Consider the following 24,922-nt stretch of genomic DNA (forward strand, 5'->3'; position numbering starts at 1 on the left):
TAAATCACTGAAATTCCCTGCTTAAATATCTACAACTCCACTTGTCTGATGATATAATTGATTTTAACACACAGGCTACCTCAGACAGGCATGTAAATATGAAGCTGATTCTGTTCAGGGCTCTCATAGGGGTGCTTCAGCTATATCCACATTAGTACGGGATTTGGTGATGCCGCCACTGAATCTTTCCTCTAATAATGATGACCACATCCTTATTTCCATTCCATTAACCATAGATGTTGGCAATAACACCAACCCAGGTATGTCGGAACAGATGGTGGGGGCGAAAGACTCTGTTCTATCTTTGGTAGGCTCCTTGCCCTCGACTTCACGGTCCGCATTGTGTTATATGAAGACTCAACAAACTAAAATAACCTCTTTTATGCGATCCTCCAGTAATAGTTCCCCACCTAATAAGGTGATTCATGATAAAACTATCAGCAGATGATCATGGAAGACCAACTAGAATGGTCGTCGGGACGAATAACCTTTCCTGATGTAGCCCCGAAAAACAAGGAGGTTTCTCCACACATGGGGCAGGCTCTTTTGCGAGATTCACTGGCCAAAGCCTGCTGGAATGGTGAGGTGCAATTGACACCCTGTGGGAGACCGGAAGATCTATATGTGATTGTTATGGGGTGTCTAAGATGCATCACCTGGAATGGCAGGGGTTGAAAAAAAGGATTCTGTCACATCAGTATGATGCAAGAATTGCTAGTTCAAAGAGAGAAAAATGCACTAGTGTAAGGTTGTCCCCAACGAGTATTTGTTCAGTAAAAAACCTATTGGTCAACACCACAAGAACTTTTTAAAATCTGTGAAATGTGATCTACACATGAATGAAAATTGCAAAATATTGAACCATTTCTTGACGAAGATCTCACAGCAATTTTGGGCATGCATAAATAGTGGCATAGGGCATACCGAACCACATATGGATTGTTCAATCTCAGAGTCTACTTGGGTTGAGTTCTTCATGCATACGTTTCAGTTACCCAAAGAGTTCTGTGGATTGTACAATCCTACTCAGGGTCAGATAGTGCCAGGTCTATGCCCATGGTCAGAGGAAGATCTTTTACGGGCAATCGTTTAACTAAAGCCTTCTACTGCCCACGCCCCGGATGGCCAACCATCTTTTGTGTTGAAGAATGCTCCAAGCTTGTGTTCTGAGCTTTTAAAACCATGCTGCGATTACCTTTTTAAGACACACATTATTACCCTTTCATGGTCCCAATGGATTGTCATTCCTATCTACAAAAAGGATGCAGCAATCTATCATTCGCTCTCACTTTCAACTGGGCTTCAGAAAAAACATGGGTACTCCTTTTAATGCCACTACTTTGGCTCAACTATTTCATGTGGCGAGGCAGAAGGGTGCAAGGGCTATATATATGGCCTCATTGGATATGTCCTGCGCCTACGATTGCATTGTGCGATCTGCCTTATAGTCAAAATTGCTCAAATGTTATGTTCCACCCAAGTTGGTACAACAGATTGCATTGCTGCAAAATACCTCCTCCCTCAGGATTCGACTTACACAGGAAGGATTCTGGACTAAGTCAGTCCCTTCAGAACTTGGGCTTAGACAGGGATGTATTCTAGCTTCCCACCCTTTTCATCTTGTATGTGAGTGACGTAGATGATTTATGGAAGGGTAATAACATCTTGCCCGTAAGGTTGGGTCGCATGAGGCTACACTAGCTCACATTTGCAGACGACCTCTAATTTTTGGATAGGAATCCCATGGGTCTACAGCACAAGTTATACCTGTTCCATCAATATGCCGTAAAACGAAATCTACAGGCTAATGGGTGTAATTCCAAAGTGCTGATATTTGCGAACAAAGCACATCCAAAGACTATGTGATGGTGAATTGGCAGTGTGAAAGTCAAATGTGTACGCTCTTTAGGGTACATGGGCTACAACCTTGTGAATACTTCTTCCATTTCAATGTGGAAGGTCACTTTAAAAGAAAAGCACCCCCCATTCATTTCTCACATGAAGCGTCTACTGTCTAAACTGTGTACATCATCGGTTTTATCGGCTGTGAGCTACTATCTTGCCAAAGTAGAGCCATCCTTTCTTTAGGGCTTAGACATGTCTAGTGTGGATTTGGGAGACCATTTTAATGTTTTACTAGGTCTACTTTGGAAAAATTTACTGGGACTGGCCCTCTCAGTGCCGAATTCCATCATTTGTCATGAACAAAATCTTGCATTCTCCAGAGAATTCCCTCTACAGTGACCTATATAAAACAATGAAGGACCTCTCTATGCATTCATTAGACCTCTATAGAGTTAAGATGCAACACTTATTTTTCCGCATAGGTTCATTAGAAGAACTACTCCATGGCCCGGGAAAGGCCAAATGTAGGCTCTTTAGACATGATTGGATGTTGACTCTGGAGACGATGTACACTTATTCTTTATATTCGGAGTATGCAAAATTTCCTTGGAAAAGAGTCCAACCTCTGACATATTTAACCTGGTCCCCATGCAATAAATAGCATACATTATATATGCGCTTTAGACTTAAACAACTTCCTGCGAGAGAAAGGACCAAACATTGGAATCTGCCACACCGAGCAGACGAGACGGTGACGTGCTGTTTAAGCAATTCCATGGACTTGCTGGAAACTGTACGCCACTGGTCAACTGACTGTCCGAATTTATCTTTGAATAGGCTTAAGGTATTCCATGAAAAACCGGGACTGTTTTGGCACTGACTCGTTCAAGAACTTATTCTGGTCTAGGTTTTTTTCTTAATTATAGCTTTTTCTGTATTTTATTACTATGTTTTTAATGTTTTGTAGGCGTTTGTGTAAGGTTTATCGTAAACTATATCACAATAAAACATTTTTTTTTTAAAGTTCATTTCCAAACACAAACGTTTACAACAGCTCCATCAGAACATTCTTCATTTGTTGCTCACGGGACTCCCTTCCCCGTGCAAAATCAAGGCCTTCTGACTTTCAACTTCAGTATCCCAAAGTATTCACAGTTTATTAGGGTGGGATCTATTCAGTCCTCCTGGATCAGCCTCCAGCCTGGTGGCCACCTCAATGCTTCTCAACACTCTTTTCTCATTTTCTTCTTCTTAGGGTGGGGTCTCTTCGACCCTCCTGGATCAGCCTCCTGCCTGGGGGCCACTCCAATGATTCACAATAGTCTTTGTTCACTCACAATATCGCAATGCTGTTTTTCTCTTACCTCAGTTTCATGTAGCTCCCCTACTGCTGTGGAGCTTTCATAAGGATTTCTATTTCGCTCACACTTCACTCGCACACAGCTCCCTTGTTGCAGCAGACTTTCAAATGCGTATACCATTAAACGTGACCACTCTGCTACTTAATATCCTTCCACATGTTCTTTCTCATTGATCATCACTTAGCAGTATCCTGACGACTTTCCAGAACAAGTGCTCTCTCACTAGTAATCACACTGCTACAGAGTATTTATTTTTCTCTTCACAAATGCCAGGTTTCTTTCACTTCAGAAACTCACTGGTCATGGTTTTCACTCCTCCTTCCTTCAGCGGCTTTGCCATTGAGGTCAGGGTCTCTCCACCTGCCTCACAGACCTTCCTGGGTCTTCTGCTTTGCCCAGGGGAATGAGCACCTCTGTGGCCACACAGAGTATGGGATTAACACACCCCACGGCTCCCGTCTGGCAATTCCTACGGCTCTCTGGAGACACAACCTTCTCTCCGTGCTTTCTCCTGCTACACTTGGCAGTCTTACAGCGTCCTGGCATCTCGCTCTCTGTGTCTTTGGTTTGGGCAGCTTTGGCTCTGCTGCCTCTCCTGCTCGCAATCTAACTCGCTCACTTTGCCAAACACGTGTGTTCCTTTTATATTCATCTGAGTAGTTAATAGGCTGCAGATGGGCATAGTTGGAATCAATTGCATGACCCTGCCTGGCCTCGTTAGTGGGACATGTCCATTGGGAAAGATGATGTGCCTTGATCTGCATCTTCCTCGTCCCAGTACCATAGTGGTGTTTCTCAGGAGAAATCTGTATTCCTCTTGATTTGCTCTTCTTCGTCTCAGTCGATGGATAGTATTTGAGGAAAGGAGGAGTGTGTGCTTGAGCATACCCTATGAAGGGTGATCGGGGTTGGAAAGGTCACTATCAAGAAAGGGGGGATACCATGTCTCACCCTCGGGTATTCCCTCTCCAATCTCTGAGGACCCTCTGCCCAGGTGATCCTCCCTCACTTGTCCACTCCCAGGGTTAGGATCCAAAAGCGATGGCCCTCCCCTAGCCATCTGCGTAGAAGATCCCTGGGAATTAGGTTAGGAAATACCCTTAGGTTTTTCGCAGTAACCATAAAATATTCAACAAAGATATTCCCTGCAAAACAATGTATTTTTCAAAACATTCCTTGAGGAGATCAACCAAACCTGGCCACCCAAGGATGATATGACTCAAATTTTCTTCTTCAAAGTGACAGTACCAACAAATTACAACTTTTGGTATATAACAGATTTAATCTAAATCTTAGCAGAGTGTTGTCAAATGTCCCAGATGGAAAGCCCTTTGGGGGCGCAAACTCCATACTCTGTATGTCTACTATGCAGGTTGTGCATTCTTTTGTAGCTTTCCAACTCACTCCTAGTTTGGCACCAATCGTGCCTCCACACTTATATTTTATATGCTGCTGAGTTCTGCAATACCATTCGCTGATCAAATCCCCACGTAGTTACCAAATTCCTACAGTGATACAGATAGCAGTTACATTCTGCACCATTAAACTTTTCAAATAGGGAGCCAGTTAGAGGATTTTCAAATTTATGACATTATGACATAATAAGATTTGTGCCCAAAAAATCCTCATATTCAATAATAATTGGCACTTATATAGCGCTACGAACCCCCAGGCTACTGTGGTGGTCATTTATTGACCTCGGTTGGATGAAAGGCTGCGTTTGGCCCTGCTGGGATTCGGACTTGTGTCGGCAGGCTCTGCACGGATGTCAAAGCAAGTGCTCTACTCGCTGTGCTATACGACCGGCTATTATTATTATGATCAATGAAATCAAACCCAGCTCCAATTGAATTGTAGCTATTGGTACAGAGGGAGGCAGTGCGAATACATCCTTCCAAAAAGAGCCTTCTAATGCTGCAAAGTCATAAGTAAATAAATTATGACGGATTTCCCAAATATTTAAATTCCTCTACCATTTCCACTTTTTTGTCATTAATGCACCATTTGTAGATTTTCTTTTTAATACCTGCAGAACATTCCAATATCTTAGTTTTGGCAGTATTTATGCTGAACTCATTCTTGGTTGAATAGTCCGAAAAAACTGTCAACATTCTTTGAAGCCCAATCACCGAGCTATCCATAAAAAAATGGAATCAGCATATGTGACCCAAAAGGTTTTATGCTCCAAAACTTTTAGGTTGAAAAAAAAACTTTTAGGTTCTTTCCCAGATCCACCATATAAATATTAAAAAGAAATGGTGCCAGGATACGTCCCTGGGGCAAGCCATTTGTCATTGTAATTTCAACAGTAAAGTCAACATCTAGGTTAAGGCAAATTTTTAGTTTGGATTCTCAGCGAAGATGCTTCAAGATGAACAGGAGATTATTCAGGAGACCTTAACGATGGAGTTTATCCCACAACTTATTGACTCCATCAAAAGCAAGTGATAGGCCAATGGTTGTCACATAGATAGGTGGAGAAGACTTGTTCTAGGTTTGTTTTTTAATTTCGTCTATCACAGCACCCGCCAGTGTGGTATCAATGCCTGCCCTAAACCCTACTTGGTTAGGTTGTAGGATATTGTGTTCTTCTGCCCAACATTTCAACTCCCTGAAATCCAGAGAGGCAGAGATCTCGGAATCAGCATCTAAAAGAGTGATAGACCTGTGGTTTACCTGGTCGCCTCAATCCCCCTCTTTAAATATTGGAATAACATAAGAAAATCTCCATGTCTTTTTAGAGGCCAGCATGATGTGAAATAAATCAAATATCATTCTGGCCCATACACTTGGGCTGTCTTTACAGACTAAATTACAGAGGCCATACTGCCCTGGGGATCTTGACTTATTACTTTTGTTAATTAACCCTTCTATTTCTTCCCTAGTAAAATGTATGAACCAGATTAAACAATCCGGGTCACTGAGTCTCGCCTCATTATCCATTGGAGCCGCATACTACTGTTTAAAGTGAGTCGCCCATCTTCCATTAGCAATAGGGCATGCTTGTGATTAAGACTGAAAGTCATCTTTGTGATTAACCAACTTCCAATATTTTACATCTGCTTTTTCAACCATGGCAGTTAGCATTTTTTGACCATCCATCTGGTGAAGATGACATTTCAGTGACTTCACTTTATTTGTATGGTTCTGCTTCTCTGTTTATTTTTTATGTGTTTATTTTGAACCAGCGCAAGGTTGACAAGTATATCAGCAAATGAAAGACCAAGCATTACCTCCAATTCAAGTTATAAGCGTTCCTCAGACTCCCCCTCCCCTTCTGGATCAGCTTTTGTCAGGATCTGGCTGGAAATGAGTAGGCGCCAGTCGCTCGTCATCTGACTGAAGGGCCCTTGCGACAAGTCGCATTTTGTGGGTTAGCGCCGGGAAGTTCTGATCATAATCAAGGAATGGCGCCCAAATGTTCAAGAACCGTTGGAGGAGGCCCGCTTTGGCTGCAGTGATTTTCTCCGCAATCCGAATGTGCAAGAGTTTTAGCCACAAAACGGTCATCAAGGGGCCTTCAGTGGTCTTCCAAGTATGTGCTACTGTGATTTTTGTGGCCGACAAGAGTTGTGTTAGGTGAGTGGCTATTTTGCCAGTTCTCGGGTAAGTGCCCAGGATTGGGATTGCCAGGAGGACAGATTCAGGCTCCAATGGGATCGGCACCTGAGTGATGTCTTTTATTGCAGCAATACATTGGGACCAGAACTCCCTCACTACTAGTTATGCCTACCATCTGTGAAAGTAGGACCCAGGGAGTCCACACTGGCACCAACACAGGGGATCCAAAGCTCGGTGAAAGTGGTGCAGGTGGAGCAGGGGATAATACCTTGCGGCAAGGATGTCTACTTGCAGTAACTTGTAAAGGGTAGAGATTTTCCCTCGTGGTTGTAGGTCTTTTATGGTCAGTTCAAGGGGAGTGACTGTGCGAAGCACTGCTGATTGGGTCAACGGATGGGAGCTCCAGTGTCGGAGTTGTGAATAGGTAAACCTGTCTGTTTTCCGCTAATTGAAAGGCTGTTTTGCATTGCTCAAAGGAGCGCGGCTGGCCTTCCTCAAAGAGTTGTCCCAGGGACTCAATGCCTCCCGCGACCCAATTCCTGAAGTTAGAAGGGCAGGATCCCGGTGAGAAGGCTGGGTTCTGAAAAACTGGGGAGGAGGGGCCCAGACCCCTCGGGATGCCCTTATAATTCAACGCCCAGTCCCAAGTTTTCAGTGTGTATTTGGTGGAGGACAGGGTTCTTGGCCAGGTGCGGCGTGGGGGGGGTATATGGTAGGAAACACAGTGGGAGGGGCAGGCGAGACTGCTCTATTTCTACCCATTTTGGGTGCCCAGAAGCAATGACCCAAGCCTGAATGCACAACAGCTGTGCTGTGACCTGATATTTGCAAAGGTTAGGGACCCCTTATCCTCCCAGTCTGGAGCTGCCAATCATGGTCCTCTCGGGGATTCTCGACTTCCTACCCCTCCAAATGAACCCGCAACATTTTCCTCTGCAAGCGCCGCAGGGGGGGAAGGGGAATTGTGATGGGCAGAGAGGAGCAAGCGTAGAGGAACTGTGGGAGGAGGTTAATTTTGCAGGCGGTAACGCGTCCAATAAGTGACATCTCCTGTGAGAGCCATCAGTCAAGATCTTTCTCCAGCTCTTTGAAAAGTGGGGGAAGTTCACCTGATAGCCGTCTCCCAGGCAGGCAGGAATCTGGACCCCAAGGTAAGGAATAGCCTTTTTCACTCCATTGGATCGGGCATAGAGTTTCTAGGGATTCCCGTTCCTCCGGCCTCAGCCAAATCCCTAGGGCCACTGATTTCCCAAAGTTAATGGTAAAGCCTGCTACCTTCCCAAACCTATGGATCTCAGTAGGGGCTGGCTTCAGCGAAGCAGCGATATATGTGATGGATAACAGCACGTCATCGGCATAAAGTGTGATTTTGTTTTGGGAGGAGCCCACTTGAAGGCCTTTAATCTTTGGGTTTAGGCGGATTCATTGGGAAAAAGGATCCATGGACAGGGCAAAAAGCAAGGGAGACGGGGCATCCCTGCTAGTTCCACAGGTTAAAGGGATCGGGTCAGATAGGAGGCCATTGACTCTGAGAAGGGTCTTTGGTGACTGGTAATTAGCTAACACCAGCTTTTGGAACGTTGGACCAAAGTGGAAGGTTTCAAGGGTGAGACGCAGAAACGCCCAGTCCACTTTATCAAACGCTTTGGTCGCATCTAAGGCCTGCAAAGCAAGCTTCCAGGAATCCTGATTCGTGACATCTATTAGATTCAGGACTCTACGAATATTGTCCCCAGTCGACCTGTGCATTATAAATCCCGTCTGATCTTGGTCTATATTGTTGGGAAGGATGCCCGCCAAGCAATTTGCCAAGATTTTTGAAGATATGTTAGCGTCAATGTTTAGTAATGAGGCGGGGGAGAGCAGCGGCTCGTAGGTACTCCTGCTGTTGTTCTTGGTTCCTCTGGGATGCTGACATTATTTCCGAAAGGTGGGCGACTGCGAGTCGTAATTTGTCCTGTTCTGCGAATTGGACTTTGCACGTAGGCCTAAAATAGTGTTCTGTTTCTTTGCTTTGGTGAGTTTGTCAACTAATAGTTTGTTTGCCTTATTGTTTTTGGCATAGTACCCTTGCTTGGCTTTAGCCAGCAAATGTGCAGTGTCCTCTGCATAGTGTGCCTCCAATGTTTTTTGGGCGGCTTGTAAGACTCGTTGGGATTTCGGGGACCACCCTTTGTGTTTGTGGATGGCTTCAGCTTTGTGGACCTTGTTCTCAAGATAGATGCGGATATGCCGCCTGCATTTGTGAAAGGCCACTCCCTGCGCAATCAGTTCTCCCCGCACCACCGCTTTCATAGCATCCCAAGTTTTAGTTGGAGATGTGCCCTCGTTCTTGATTGTTCTAGCTATGGAGTCTCTTAATGACATGTCGTTTAGGACAGGGTCATATAGGTTCCATCGGCGTCGGGGAGGAGGGTGGAAGTAATGCGCCCAGAGCGTCAGGGCCACTGGAGCGTGGTCGGAAAGCACCCTAGGGCCAATGATGACATTGTCTGTGAAGGCTAACGTTTGGGGGAGGCCAACAGGAGGTCGATCCGGGAGAAAGTTCTGTGCACATATGAATAGCAAGAGTAGTCCCTTTCAGTGGGGTGGATCACTCTCCATGTGTCCACTACATCCAGGGTTCGGAATAGGTGAAGAAGACCTGTCGTCAATCTGAAGTCTCATGAGTCGGAGGGTGCAATCTGTCCTTGAGCGGATCGGGGACCCCATTGAACTCTCCTCCGATGATGGTTTGGCCTCTGATGAATTGGAGGAGGGACTCTTCCAAGTCACTGTAGAACCCCTCCTCTATGTCGCTTGGGACGTAGCTCGAGATAAGGGAGTACAGCTTTACAAAAATAAGGCATTTGATCGCCATGAAGCGTCCCTCCGGGGAACGCAGGGTCTCCAGAATTTGTGGTTTTACCCCTCTTGCGAAGAGTATCGGAGTGCCCCCTTTCTTAGTACCATTGGAGGCTAGGAATTGCAGTGGGACAAATCTACTGCGGAGACGGGTAAAGTCTGCTGGGATTAGGTGAGTCTATTGCAGGAAAACCACAGAGGCTTCCCCATCTTGTAAGCGTTGTAGCGTGGATTTACTTTTAGGGGGGCGAGGGGGAATTCAAACCTCTGACATTTAGTATGACGAATTTCAGCTTCTGATGTGGAGGGATGCGTCTTGGGCTTCCGAGGATCCTGGGGATGGGGGTTGGCAAAGCGAGGCTCAGTCATTGTCCGAAGGCTTGGTCAGCATGGGGTCATCATGCAGCTGGGGTTTTAACACCCACCCCCAACGGGGGGCAGAGGTTTTACCATCGACCTCCAATGGGAGGCTGAAATATCGAAACCTGAAGCAACGGTAGCAAACTTGCAGGGCACCGAGCATTTGGTGTAAATGGTGTCCCTAATCATTGCCTTAGCCAACAGGGCTAACATTGTTTGTAATGTACTCCAAGGGTTACTAGGTGACATATACCTCGGAGTAGGGCATAAGCCGCACAAAGCCTGCTGCAGGTGAAGGCTTCTTCTGCGTCTTCATGTGTAACGTTCTTCTAAAGTACGCCATGTGCTGGGGTGCTGCCTAGAGGGTGGTGAGCTGGGTAGCAATTTTTTGTCTGGATTTAGCTTGTAGATTCCCGGGAGGGTCAATGGCAGATTTTGCTTTCTGGGCCTTGGTCCAGGTGGAGGGTTTTGGTTTCAAGGGTGTGTTTCACTTCCCTTTTCAGGGGATGTAGGGCGCAAGATAGAGTCAGCATCTTTTGTGTGACTGATCATTCGGGGGACCCCTTATAGGAGAACTGAAGGGCTGTGGGAAACAACAAGCGGTAACGTACCTATTGATCTCGGAGAAATAGTGTCAAAGTCTGCAGGGTTCGCCGCTTCTGGATGGTCGACATGGCTAGATCCTGGTAAATCTGGAGGGGGGAGCCCTGGAAGGTCAGGTCTTTCTAAGAGCGCCCCACCTCCATGACCGCCTTTTTGGTCTCATAAAAGTGAACCCGGGTGATGACATCAGGGGGCTAGTCAGAGTCCACACCTCGCTAGTGCCGCAGTCTGTGGGTCCGGTCCAGAATGAGTTGGCAGAGAAGCAAGCACTTGGGGGTGATAGCGCTTGTGTCCCAGTGATGAACCAGGACTCAGTACTCAGAGGACGCCTCCACCTCAAGCTGGTAGTAATGGTTACCAAGGGTACCTGCGTTTGGCTAGGAGAGTTGAGGCGGCTGAGCTGCAGGTGCAAAAACAGTGTTGGAGAAGGCGGGATCTTAACCCAGGAGTCGTGGGGCTGGTGAGGTAGGGGGGGTCCCCAAGGCATTAGGTCTCCACTCAAATCACCGAGGGTCATCGGGGGAGGGGGCCCAGCAATTAGACAATGGGGTGGTTCAGCTGAGTCGGTGAAGGAGCCCCCCCTAGCGTCACATTAGGTTAAGTTGAGCTCTTCAAAGGGCCACCTCAGCAGATAGGCTGGCTTGTGGGCATGGTGGATAGTGGGAAGGGGCGCCCCAGGATGTGGTGGCCTTCTGATGGTTAAGGGATAAGTGGATGGGCAGCAATCTCAATCCCCAGGGCGGAAGCTCCAAGGCGTGAGGCGGCAAGTTTACCTCTTTCTTCCTGGGTGATTATGAGGGCCGATGATTAATCCGGATTCCGGTCCTCTGAGGCCTTCAGGGGCAGGCCGCCACAGAACAGAGGCGCTCCCATGGTGATTCGTGGTACGGCTCCAAGCAGCGTTCACCCAGGGGCCAGGGTCACGTTATGCTCTCTGCCATTGCGGGGGTGGGAGTCGACGGCCCCAAAGTATGGGGACCCAGTCCCTGGGTTCTGACCCATATGGGCCTCACAATCAGCATTTCGCTGGGGAGACACCGAATCAGGGGGACTCATGCCTGCCTCAGGGCAGCACGGGATCCCAATGGTGGGGAAGTGGCTCCCACAGACGGGACAGAGCACCTCCGGGGAAGCTCCTTGCGGTCAGAAGATCGGAGGCGGCATCTGCTGGAAGATGGGTGCGTGGGCATGGTCCATCTCTCTTGGCAGGTGGAGGATCCCCAATTCGGGCTGCAGTCAACGGCGCGCTATCCCAGATGGAGGTGTCAGTTTGGCCCTGATTCAACATGGCTGGGCAGTGTGTTGCTGCAACGGAAGAGAACTCCCTGCAGGCCTCCACGAAGCAAGGGCACCCAGGCCTACGTCGCATTCCCTCCAGTCTCCGCATCACAGAGACAGTCTGCCATTTTGATGATGCCAGGGGGCATCAAAAATCCACAGCAATCAGAGAGTCTAGAGACGGCCGGGGCCACCAAACGCCACCATCCGGGTCGCTGTTTTCCAGGCTTATCAAATCAGCGTGTTTCAAGGTTGTGCTGCATGAACAACAGGATTAAAACATAAGTAATAGCGGGCAGAGGGCGGAGGGCATTAGAGGAGCTGCCTCATCCGTGGCGCTCCAAGCCACGCCCCCCTGCTTCACTGTGTTGATAACTATCTTTTTCTCCAGTTCAGACCATGAGCTTCTCTTTACCCATCTGATAAATCTCCTCAAGGCCTGTTTGGATGACTGGATATTGGCATTATAGTGCCTGTGCCTTGCGCTCCTGTTACTATTTACAGGTTTTTAATGAATTCAATTATTCTTAGCAAAAATTGGAAAGTCCAACGGCATACAAAAATCTACCATCATTCAGTCATTCCGCTAACGGACCACTTGGCGAATAGAAAAAAGTAATTTGCTAATAACATTACCGGTCCAAATTAACCTATTCTTGTCTCAGTTGAGCAAAAGATTCTTTTGGCCTGTGCAAGACTTGGTTTGGCTAAAAGTCTTAAAGTCCATGACCACCAGGTGATGATGGCTTGACATGCCATTATCAATGTGAAAGTGGACAAAATTCTGCCAAAGTGATTCTGTGGTAACAATCAAATCAATTTGGGATTTTAGAGTGTTGCAATGTCATGTGGCCAGTTCTTCATCCTAGTAATCTGTTAAATTATGTAATATAAACAAATTCCATTGTTTGAAGAAAGTGGCCAAGCTATGTCCCGAGGTGTCTGTCTCTGGGGACCTGGTCCTAAAACCGACCCATACTCTATAGGCGGGGCCTCCAATCTGCCTATATCCCATGCACAGTCAGTGTTAAAGTCCCCAACAATAATGACCACTCCATGTGATCCCAATGCAAACCAGGACAAGAGAATCTCTGCTGGTTTATCTTGAAGGATGTCACAAGACACCTCTGCACAATTACAATAAATATTGATCACTAAGATCCTTGCGCTACTATTGTAGAGAGTAATTTCCTGGTTTCACTAGAGCTCTACTTAACCAGGACCAGTCATCCATATTAGAATTTCCCACTTTCTCAGTCGATGGGAATAAATCATTCCTCCCCTCTTTTTCACCTACTGTGCAATAGCTATTTCAAGGAAGATGGTCGTACGAGGGATCGGCTTGGGGTAGTTTGTTCATGGCAAACAAATCAAAACCGCAAAATCTTAAATCATCCATTGCAATGAGTATTATTTCTCTCACTAGACTCGAGGGAACAGTGATTGCAACCACGTGAACCCTTTTTGAGTTGAAGAAATCACCAAAATCTATGTCAGTGGAAATGATAGATCTTAGTTTCGGAATTCCATGAAACATGGTTAATATGGTTCCTCTATTCAAACAGACTTGATCTTCATTTGTGAACACTGCCTCCAGTACAAGACACTTGGATCCTTCTTCCCGAACCGTCTTTGTATCCCAGCATGGCTTTTATCAAAAGATCATCTGTACTTAATGCAAATTCCGAGGGGGACCATTCATATTAATCCTCGGCCTTGTTACATTTTTCTGTGGTACCTGTACTATCAAGGTATCACCTGGAAAGTTACCCCATGATGGGATGCTCTCCACAGTATTGGAAGTACTAGGATTTGATCATTTGGCTATGTCCATTTGTGAGGCTTGAGAGGTAATTATTCATACAGGTGATCTTAGTTGGATTAGACTTTGCTTTGGATCCTGATGCGTCTGATCATTCACACCGTTAGCTGGTTTGGGGTTTCCATGGTTGCCAGTGGTCCTCGTTTGTTTAATTTGAAAATCGGTGCAATACACCCCTGCAAGCCTCCTCCCTTGTTCCTGCATGGAGGAAGGTCATATTTCACCTCCTCCATAGGGAAATTCAAATTTCTAACAAATCTTAAGGGGGAACTCCTACTGATCTTATTATTTATTTTTGGTTCTTAGTTTTTGTTGTTGATGCATTGCACCCTTATACTGTTTTTTCTTTGCCCCTCCTTTTTGGTTAACGGGCTCAGGCAGGGGGCTAATAACAATAGATCTTCTGGTTAATCTATACAGATAGTAGAGCCTAGACTGGAAAATTCTTCTAGGAAAGCTTGTGATGGGGAGTGGCAGGATAGAATGAGCCCTCTATTATCTCTGCAGCGGGTAAGTAACTTTCTTTAGATGAACTGGTAATGCCTGCCAGGACCGTGTGGATACCGGAAGATGGAGTATATAGTTGGGGCTGGAGGTTAGACAGTAAAGGGCAAGTAGGACCTTGCATTGGAGAGACGTTTTCTAGGTGAAGATGTTACGTAACAGTATCCAGGTTACCTTGTATGACCTTCAACTGGGATGAACAGGTTATAATACTCTCACCCATTTGGGCCACATTATTCTTAATGTGTGAAAGTTGTTTAGCATTTGTTTTTAAATGATCTGTAACAGGGCCCATTTTGTTGTTACTTTTTTCCAGCTGGTGTGTGTGGGTTCTGACCACTTTGCAGATATGCGCCACTGTTTTTTTTGCATCTACTAACTGATGTAACTGTACTTTTGCTTCTGCACCTGCATTGCTCACAGTGTTTTTAATGCCTGCAAGCTGCAGAGTATGTGCTTTTACCTCATCTCACATTAACTCAAAAACCCAGACAAAATGAACTGTCATCAGGCTCGAAGCGTTTGGATCATTTGTTGGCTGGTGGTTGTAATCCGGGGAAGAAGATATTCTAGAGGAGTCCGCCAGGTCATTTAGGGGGTCTGCCCCCGAAGAATCGAACAACTCTGGCATAGCTGACAAAGATGCCAGAGAAATAGAGTCTATTTGCTCTTTTGTAGATGATGTTGGTAGAAGCTCTTGTTGTACCTCAGGCATCTCTGAGTCCATCCCGAAAGGCCGCATTAGATTTGACGGGAAAATGCTGTATTTAAGGAGAATTTATTACGAGCGCCATGTCGCCTTTGCTAAGGCATCAACGACGCAAAATAAAGCCAGGGCCTCATTATGAGTAAGCCGGTCTGGAATTAACATGCCGGTAATAAAGCTTAACGGCTTTTTTCCGGACCGGCTTACTCCGAGTTTGGCGGTGGGGTGTCTGGATTTACCTGCAGCTCTGAGCTGCCGGTAATTCTGGCACCGCACCACCAAATAATGCTGATATTACTGGCAGGGGTATTACCAGAAATACTGGAAATTCCCCCTATGGACTCCATGGGCTCGGGAATTCCCACCCTTCCCCCCACTTGTAATCTGCCGGTAATTCTGGCAAACCAAGTGGTGCGAACGGCATCACCATTTGGTGGTATCCCACTGGATTTATCAGCGGGATAGCACAAAACTCATAATGAGGCCCAGTTATTTTGCACTTTGATAGTCGTTTCCGTTCATTTGTAGCTCAAAAGGCAGGGAGCTGAGGAGAGTCGGGTTTGGTGTAAAATATTAGGTCTCCCGTTACTCAATACAGCTGGGTCCTCAGAAGGGATTACAATGTTGTCGTAAAGTAAACATATATCCTCAATCTCTGTGGCAGCTACGTTGTCATCCAGATTAACCGAAGACGCCGCTCATTAGATTGTACATAACACTGAGTGAAGAGTTTATTAAACCAGCGCAGGTGATCAATGAAAAATGAATTCATCAAACAGTGCCTCAGACTTATTTCGCAGGACACAGTTGATTGCCAACAGTTGCAGCCCGATTGCCGGCAACTGCGCTGCGATTTGCTAGTGCGTGCAGATGGGTGGGACTTCCTGTTTACACCAGTCCAAACGTCACTTGATCCAAGTGGGAATACAGAAGCTCCACACGCCGCGAGAACTGCCGGCAGGTTTGCGAGAGGATGTGCTATCCATGTGTAAGGTTGCACGAAAGAGATGTTCAAAAGCCTCGATGGAAGAAGTAAAAAGAGCCTCAGGTCAGACATCAAATACCCAGTGCTGGACTCCAATTTTTATTTATTTATTTATTTAATTCTTCTAAAGCACCAAATACCCCTAGGCCTCAAGGCGCACACACATAACGCACAGATAGCGAGATACAAAAGTACAGGAGCAGGAGAGTGATGCATAGCTGGGAGGACTAGCCAAAAACGTGTATTTTGACTGCTTTTATTTTTTTAAAGCAAAGCATGGAAGAGATAGAACGTATTTTGTTTGGGAGGGCATGGCTTCAAAGGTTTCAGACTGCGCACACTCATTCGCTTCAGCTTCTGATGCAAGCTCAGGGTGCACCACAATGGTCTTTCATACAAAAGGAAACATGGCAGGGGCTGCATATTAATATGCATATTACTATGCAGTTCATCCTCTTGACAGTCTTTTACTCCAGCAAGCTAATGGTATCACAGATCACTGACCAGATGGGCTGCACCATGTGAGGGGATGATTTCTGACCACTGTGAAATAAAATTTAATTTGTAAATGAGATTCCCTCAGTTTCCTTAATGTTTCACATTCAAGTGGAAGGTGTTTAAGTGTCTCAATCTGGAACAAATTCTTGCAAAATCAACAGATACAGGCATGTCTTGGAATGTTGCATCGAGCTCCCAAGATCTCATTAGTGAGGAGAAGATATGATACGATATAAGTCATTTATAACGTGCCTGTACACAAATGTTTCTAGGCATGACAAGATAAGGTAGGGAAGACAAAAAGAGGACAAAACAATGATTTTACTCGGCCTTGTGTCATTCCGATCGTGCAAGTGCAGGAGGGTCAGGGGGAGAAGTGCCGGGGGGATGGGGAGGGGTGAGTGCAAATAATTCATAAGTGCTGCCAGGGAGGTGGCTCATAAGTGCAGATAGTCAAGGGACTGTGGGGTTGCAGATACAGCCCCTAAATGATTGGGTGGCCCAGATGCAGTGCAAGGGCTACTGGTTGTGCAGGAGCCTGGTCCCGTAGGTTCAATAGGTGGCCAGGTAACCAGAATGTGCAACAGACAGGAACATAAGCAAGGGAGAGGAAAAGAGAATGCAGAAGCAAAAAGGAAGGTCTTGAGTTGCTTCCTGAACCTTAGGTGGCCTGCTCAACTTTGAGAGGGGCGGGGAGGCTGTTCCAGAGGGCAGCCCAAGCCGAGGGCATAGAGTTACCCCACACTTTCTGCCTGGAGAAGCGTCTGACGCTCAGAGAGTTTGAGGTGGATGAGCGGAATGCTCGAGAAGGAAGATGCTTAGGAAGAGAATGTTGGATGTAATGTTGTCCCTGGCCCCAGAAAGCCTTGTGGACGATGAAGAGGATCTTGAACTTGATCCTTGCAGCCATAGGGAGCCATTGGAGAGATTTCAGGCTGGAGAGATGCGATCCCTGGGCTTGAGGCCAAGGACAAGTCTTGCAGTCCTGTTCTGGATAAGTTGCAGAGGGCAGAGAGTAGAGGCAGGCAGATTCAGAAAGAGACTGTTGCAGTAGTCCAGTCTAGAGATGACCAGGGCTCTGGAGACAGTGAGCTTCTGGGGGAAGTGAGAAAATAAATAATACCTCTGAAGAGGTGCAGCTGATAATGTGACTTCTTAGAGAGTACAGACATGTGAGAACAGATTTGTGAATAAGATGTAATCTTATTTTCAGAAAGTTTGAGTGCCAGCATGCATCTAAAAATGTAATCAGGTAATTATATAATGAATTGACACTTTTACCATCCGGCAGAATATAATGAAGGAAAACATGTTCCTTACATTGCTCTAATGTAGAATCCAATCTAACTCGAATATTTTCTTTTAATAAGTAATGGATTTGTTTCCAGCATATTAACCATTAGACCTAGTGAGTTCAATGCAGAGGTAACATTTCAGATGCTTGTGCACCCGCGGCATGACATAGGGCCGGTCTGGCAATTACCATGACGACTCAGGCAGCGCAGTGCTTGGTACACCCTGGGACCACAATTCCCATGATACTGCCACGTTTAACTAAACAGTGATGTCCTCAGGTCTTGTGTCCCTGGTGGCAAACAGGAAGCCCTTCATTCTGTCTACTTCTTTATAAGCAGAGACCCACGAATGCTCTGGTGCTCCTAAACTGACTTCAGAGAGTGGTCCTTTGTTCTTGTCTTCTCGCTTTTCTGTTGCTGCTTTGACCTCACGTTGATGACCTGTATTTTCCATTGTGTTCCTGGCTGTCTGCTCCTCATTATTGTACCTTGCTGATTTTTAACTGTTTTTTTCTGGTGAACTGAACTTCGTCTGCTTCCTGGATTTCTCTATTCGATTGTGTCTACATTGGATGGCCTGCTTGATGGTTTGGACTACAGACTACTTCCTGGATTTCTCTGTTGGATTGTGTGTACATTGGATTGACTGCTTGGTTGTTTTGTCTATCTATGGATTGCCCCCTTGAAACTCTTTTTCCCTGGCCTTGTCTTTGCCCTCTAGCTTTAGCTTTGTTCTGCCCAGGGTTTGGCCCTTCTGTTCCCCTGGATATTGCTTAGATTGTGCCCTCGTTACGTTCAAGTTAGCGCCTGAAGCTTTTGGATTGTGCGTCCGCAGGCAGCTAGCATCAGGCAGGTTGCCTGCTCTCTGGACTTCCTGCTATAGGTTCAACATCTATCACACTCCCTATTCAGGTAGGATAAGGGAACATTGGCGTGGGTGGTGGTGAAGGTTACAGGTTTCCTTATAACAATTCTTGGTGTATATTGCTTCCTTTTCAGCTGGTGGTGTACGTTCTCCTGCCTTTTTACTTGAGCCCCTGGCCTGGTGGTGTTTTTGACAAACCACAGGCTGCGCTCTCAGGAGGAAAGTCTCCCTCAGGCAGAGTAGACACGTATTTCCGCTTTTTTGCTGGCGGTGGATTTTTTGACAAGACTGTGGTGCGGGTTACGAGTACTCAGAACCACAACCTATAACCCTCTATGCATGCATTCATAGCTACGTCTCTTCTTTGCTCAGTCACCATCTGTAGTGAATAGAAGAGAGATGGATTGTCAGCAGTATAGATTTTCTGGAACAAGGATAACGTTTTCCACATAACAATACCTTTGATAGAAAGAAGTCCCAATTCAAAGTGGAGCATAGAGGTAGGCGTCCACAAAGGTATACCAAATACCGGTTTCCAGAAATAACGTTCCAATGTAATCCGTGGGATTTGATCAGTGTCCAAATTAATGTTTGACCCATACGCTAAAATAGGAATTACCTGGTTTTGTAGAATCTTGTCAACGAGAAACAGGAGAACAGACTGTAATGTTTATTGATCAGTTTAGTTAGTAACCGCAACTTACTTTTTTTTAAACACAGTGATCAAGAGCTTTAGGCCCGAACCACGTATGAAGCTAAAAACTAAGTAAGTGAACGCAGGGACTGTCTCTAATTTCTTTCCTTCCAGGACTCAACTCAGGGTTTGGCTGCATTTGGTCTGTTTCTTACTGAAAATCATAATCTTCGATTTATTGCTATTTGTTACCAGGTCATTAGCCAGTGCATATTGGTGGATGGCCTTTAATAACGTTGCTAGCCAATAGATGTTTGATCAGTAATACAGGGTAGTCCAGGGGACTGAAGCCCATCTCCCATCTTTCCCTCAACCTTGTAAGAGGTTTTGTCATGTTACTGGCCAACTACCTATACGCTGTGAAGATCAGCTTGTTCTCAAACCTTTCAGTCGCAGCCAGTCTCAGTATGGGGGAGTCCCTAGTAAGCTCCAACCTTCCTCTAAGTCATGGACCATTTGCATGTCTCAGTTGGATATATTGAAATAGCATGTTGGGCGGTGTGCCGAATCTGTCCCTCAGCTCATGCAGCGGTCTTATGGTCCCATCTTTCACCACATCCCCCACCTTCCAAACCCCTTTATCAGTTCAAGCCAGGTGCCCTTTAACTGCCTTGAGCTCATAAAGTAGCCTATTTTCCCATAGTGGCTGATCTAGTGCTGACTTGTCACCCTCCCTGTTTTTCACCATCAGGATATACCAGACCGTCACCACCAGCCTCACCGTCTGGGGGAAGTCCCGCGCCATCTTCAGCCGTATAGGACCGGGTCAGGGTTAAGCCACCCCATTCCCGCTATCTCAAGGTTAATGGCTGAGTCACCCCCACTGAAAGAATCCATCATTCGCTGCCAGCAGCTGGGTAGCCCAAAAATACTTCCACAGGTCCGGCAGATTAAGCTCGCCCTCCCGAGTACAATTCATTAAGGTGTCCAGGACTATCCTAGTGGCAGCCAAGCCTCACAACTTCTTTCTAAGACCCCTCTCCAATGTTTCAAAGTCTGCTGGTGGTATCTGGAATAGAATGACTTGCGTAATGCACAGAAACTTGGGAAAGACTTTCATCTTGAAAAGCGCCATTTTACCGAAGAGAGATAATGGTAGATCCGCCCACCTCTTGATATCCCAGAGGAAGCTGACCACTACTGTGGGATGTATTTACCCATGCATCCGAGCCCTACCTCAAAACTGTGCAGTATTGACATGGAAAACATCATGATGGCCAGAGCTTCCCAGAAAATGCACAGGGAAATGCATGAAGAATAGGCTGCCACTCATTTTTGCCGATGTTATGGGCACAGAAGGACACTGCCTAAAACCACCATTGGACTACCCACACAGTAGTCTGAAACCATTGGGAATGGCAATGCTGATTGCCAAAAGCAAACCCATAACTGTTGGGAATTCATTTTCTTAAATCCCAAAAAGGGGTGCAGTACCAGTACTCACCACTATCCAAAAGCCGGCGTTTTAAAACAACACCAGATTTTACTTTTTGTAGAAAACTGAATAAATGAACCCAAAACATGCCAAAGAAAGACTTACTAAGAGGTGGATCCAATGTAAAGTTATATTCTGAAGTGACTTGAAGGTTTATAACAAGACTGGCTGAGCTGTGGATTTCAGCAGTTTAAGTAAATTTGGACTGAAAGACACTACAAATCTAAATGTTTAAAAGAAATGAGTGACCTACTTTGAGTGTCACATAGGTTGCAATTGTTTAAATGTCATAGTTTTGAACTTAGAATCAGCATTCTAGCTGCATATGTAAAAAAATGTCTTGACTTAAACTGGGGAACAAAAAGTGACATTTTATCTGAAACCTGGCTTGAGAAACTGAATTCTGCCTGACAACTACCCCCATCAGGAGTGAAACTTGAGTCACAGCTGTGTTCCCAGGCCTATCTGCCTTTTGCTGGCCACACTAAGGATATGCCATCTCTCTGATAATTGAATTAAGGGGAGCCCCCACAGAATACAGGAGCTCTGAACAAAGCCCTGTCCTGACCCAGGCAGATGGTTTATTGCAGATGTCGTAAATGTAGCTTCCTCCTGGAAGGATAAAGGGGAGGGGCACTGCCTGTGAGAGCAAGCTGGCTTGGCAGAACTGGAAAAACCAGAAATTCAACCTTGTGCTGGTGGAAAACCACACCCCTTTGGGGCCAGAACATAACTCTAAAAAGATGAATAACTCATAGTACGGACTTGTGAAAATTATTTAAATGACACCATAATTCTTGTGATTTTTCTGCCCACATTTTAAGAGGTTTTTAGAAACGGTGGCATGTTCAGGGGGGTTTTAGCGGAAAAGAGGACATTACTCAAAATGTGTGCATGTGAAAAATCTGACACTTCATCAACTAATGTCCATACTCCTTGCGCACATGTGTGTAAATTTGGGGTAATGTCCGGTATTGCAAACCAGTTAAAAAGTGCAAAATATTGCCATTTCTGAATGCAAGCCCCCAGGAAGAGCAGAGTTGGAACAGGGGATACCTCCTGTGATATGTGATGGGTGCATGTAATTTCAAACCACTGTGTAGCTATGAAATATGTATTTGGTTCAAATCTAGATTTGTGTGCAAGTTGACAGGAGGAGTGGACTTTCTGCAGGCTGTAAAATGACATCACTCTGACACAACTTAGCTCCCCCAATCAGGGGAGAAATGAAAGCTTGGCCAATGATAAGTGGAGAGGGGCTGGCTAGTGATGCTGCTCACACACACCCATTTTAAAAACACATAAAAGCAGAGAGACAGGACAGATAGGGACCTTCAAATCCATTTGCAGCTGGAAGCTCTGCCGGGAAAATCCATACTTTACCTCCATCAACCTTCAGAGACCCAGACCAGACCAGCAGAGTAGAGCTGACCTGTTAGCAGAACCAGAGAGAGCTGACCCAGATCACTGTGAAGTGCAGAGACCAGAGTCCAGTCTAAAACCTGACCAGATCCGTGGCGAGGCCCATTTCACTCAAGAATATAGTGTGAGTACCTAGAAAACTGTGCAGAACCAATCTCTTAGTTAAAATAATATAATTCAATCCTATTTTAATCTAAGTAGAACTGTCTCCTAACTGTCACCTGTCATTTGTAAAGCTGTCACTTGTCATTTTCTAGTTGCAAGCTGCACTTGTCTTTTTGAACTTTAAAATTTCAATCTGAAAAACGACCTTTATTTAATCGCTCATATCTCCGCGACCGTTTGTGCTAGAGACTTGCAGTAACTTTCATCTGGAAGCTGAGATCCTAGGCTTTCCTAGGACCCCAAAACGATAGTGATAGTCCTTGTAGTTCCTCTGTAATCGTGCCAGACGCATTCGCGAATTTTGCCGTGATTTGCAAATTTCTTCACGTGTAAAAATCTGCTGCTGCTTGCCTTCCATTTGCCAGAAATTCGTTTAACCTGCTAGTTACACCCTAGATCCTTGCTAAAGTGATCCTGAACTTATTCAAAGCATATACCACTCACCCTAAACCTCCTAGAGGGAATTAAAAGCATTTTAGTATATTTTTCACTTAATTGCCAGCACATATAAAAGCATTTTGGGCTTGTGTTTAAAACTCCGATCTGTAACCTAAGCTTGCTGGGGTGAACTGAATTACATTTGAATTGCATTTCCGAGAACTGTGTGCCTTCCTTCCATTTCCTTGCATTGCATAAAAGGGGGGGGTGAATTGTACAAGAAAGTGATTACATTGTCTTTGCTGAAATCCTATCAAGTTATTTTCTGTACTGCATTTCATTCCACATTGCATCCATTTGAAACCATAAAAGTATTGTTGCTATCTTATCCATCCTATAACCACTCATCATTGATTATAAAGAAGTGTGCTAGTGCCAGATTCTCCGTTGTTAATCTTTATCATATCAGATTAAGTGTGCTATTCAATTATTAATTTATTATAAAGTGTGATATATATCTATATTGTTTAAATTCTCAAATATCCCTTTTAACTTGCAAAACAGAACTACTTCTTGGCTCAGTGGGGTCAGGGGGATTCCAAGGGAGGGGTGTTATATAGGGGTAGTCATCCAGAATGCATGAACTGGACATAAAGATATATCAATAAGGGTTTTCATTCAGTATTCTAGACTAGGCGTTGACTTGGCTGTAGTGCTGAATTGAATCCTCTTACAAATTGGGGGCTCGTGCTGGACGTTTGGATTAGATCTATCACTTGTGCAGATTAATACAGCGTGCCAGCTGACCAGATACACATATCCGGTCGGAGCACACGCTGTGTTACGCTGTAAAGCACTTCTCAAAGGAACGCCCTAAGAAAAAGGTCTGTTTTGCAAAAATAAAATACAAACTTCTGTAAATCAGGACAGAGACCAATCTCTAGAATGACGACCTTAGTAGACATGAAAATAGCCAGAGAGCACTTCTTACACAAGTTATTTGTGAGAGGTGAGTGGACTCACCAGGACCAAACAGTCTGGTTGCAGGCCATCACACCCCAAATCACGGAAACAGGGTCAGATAAATGGAGGGACCAGGGTCCCTTACATGTGGCCCTGAGTGAACTATATATGTCCTCTAAGGCCAAGGATGAGCACAACAAGATTGCCAGGGTAGCGGCATATTTATATTTACATATGGGAGCCATGCAGGACAAATGTGCTGAAGGCCAAGATTTGGTGAGTAGGCAACTGCTGGCATTACAGAAGGCCAAATCTGATCTGGACTCTTCTGAGCAGAGGCTGCAGAGGAGCCAGGAGTCAGAAAATGATAGTAGGCAGTATATCATTAAAATAAAAGAGGACATGGATATACTGCAACAGGAAAAGGCTGACCAGGATACTAGATTTCTGGCCCTGCAGAAGGAGCACCAAGACAGTTTGGACTCCTTACTGCAGAGCCAGAAAAAGCTGGAGCAACAATTAGACTTTAACAGGGCATGCACGGAGCAGGTAGCCACCCTGCAAAGTCATCTAGATAGAGTGAAGGTAGAGAGCAACAAGCTGATTATGAAAGACCTGGATACCCAGGCAGAGTTTGATGAAGAACGCCAGAAAGCTGGTGCCTTCCAAAGGCAAAGGGACGACCTGGCGGCACAAATGCAGGCTCTTAGTCAGGAAAGAGACGCCTTAGGCCAGGAAGTCTGCCATTTAAAAAGAAAAATGGAAGAAAATCACCTGGCCCACCAGGGACTGGGTGACCTCCAAAAAGAACATCAGAACTTGTTAGAGCACACCAGGAGGGTGGAGGATGCTCTAGCAAGAAAGGAGCAGGCCAATAGGGACACAGCTCAGGAGGTAACCCTCCTGCAGCAAAGACTGGCCCAGTGCTCCAGGACCAATCAGGAAACACAGAGAGAGAATGAGGCTCTCTGTCAACACAATGATAGGCTCCAACAACAGGTAGCGATGCAGGAGAGACTGATAGAGTCTAGTAAGGCCTTGACAGAGGAACTGAAAGCACAAATGCAGGGAGCAGGGGCGGATAGAGATGAGGTCCGCTGGGAAAGAGAGACTCCTGACCATAACCTCAGGAGCCCTAACACCATGGACCTTCATCTCTCCTAGTCCCTGGACTCTACCACCCCCATGTCCCCTGGCGCACATGAGCACAGGGCCACAGGGATGGCAGATTACTATCCAGCTAAAAGTATGGGGCTCATAGGCCAGTACCACTCAGGAATGGAGGGGTGGGCATCCGGGTATTGGCACCCAAGTACAGTACAGTTCAGTGGGGAACCC

Source organism: Ambystoma mexicanum, chromosome 5p (assembly GCF_040938575.1).
Source record: "Ambystoma mexicanum isolate Mex_15411 chromosome 5p, UKY_AmexF1_1, whole genome shotgun sequence".
Lineage (NCBI taxonomy): Eukaryota > Metazoa > Chordata > Amphibia > Caudata > Ambystomatidae > Ambystoma > Ambystoma mexicanum.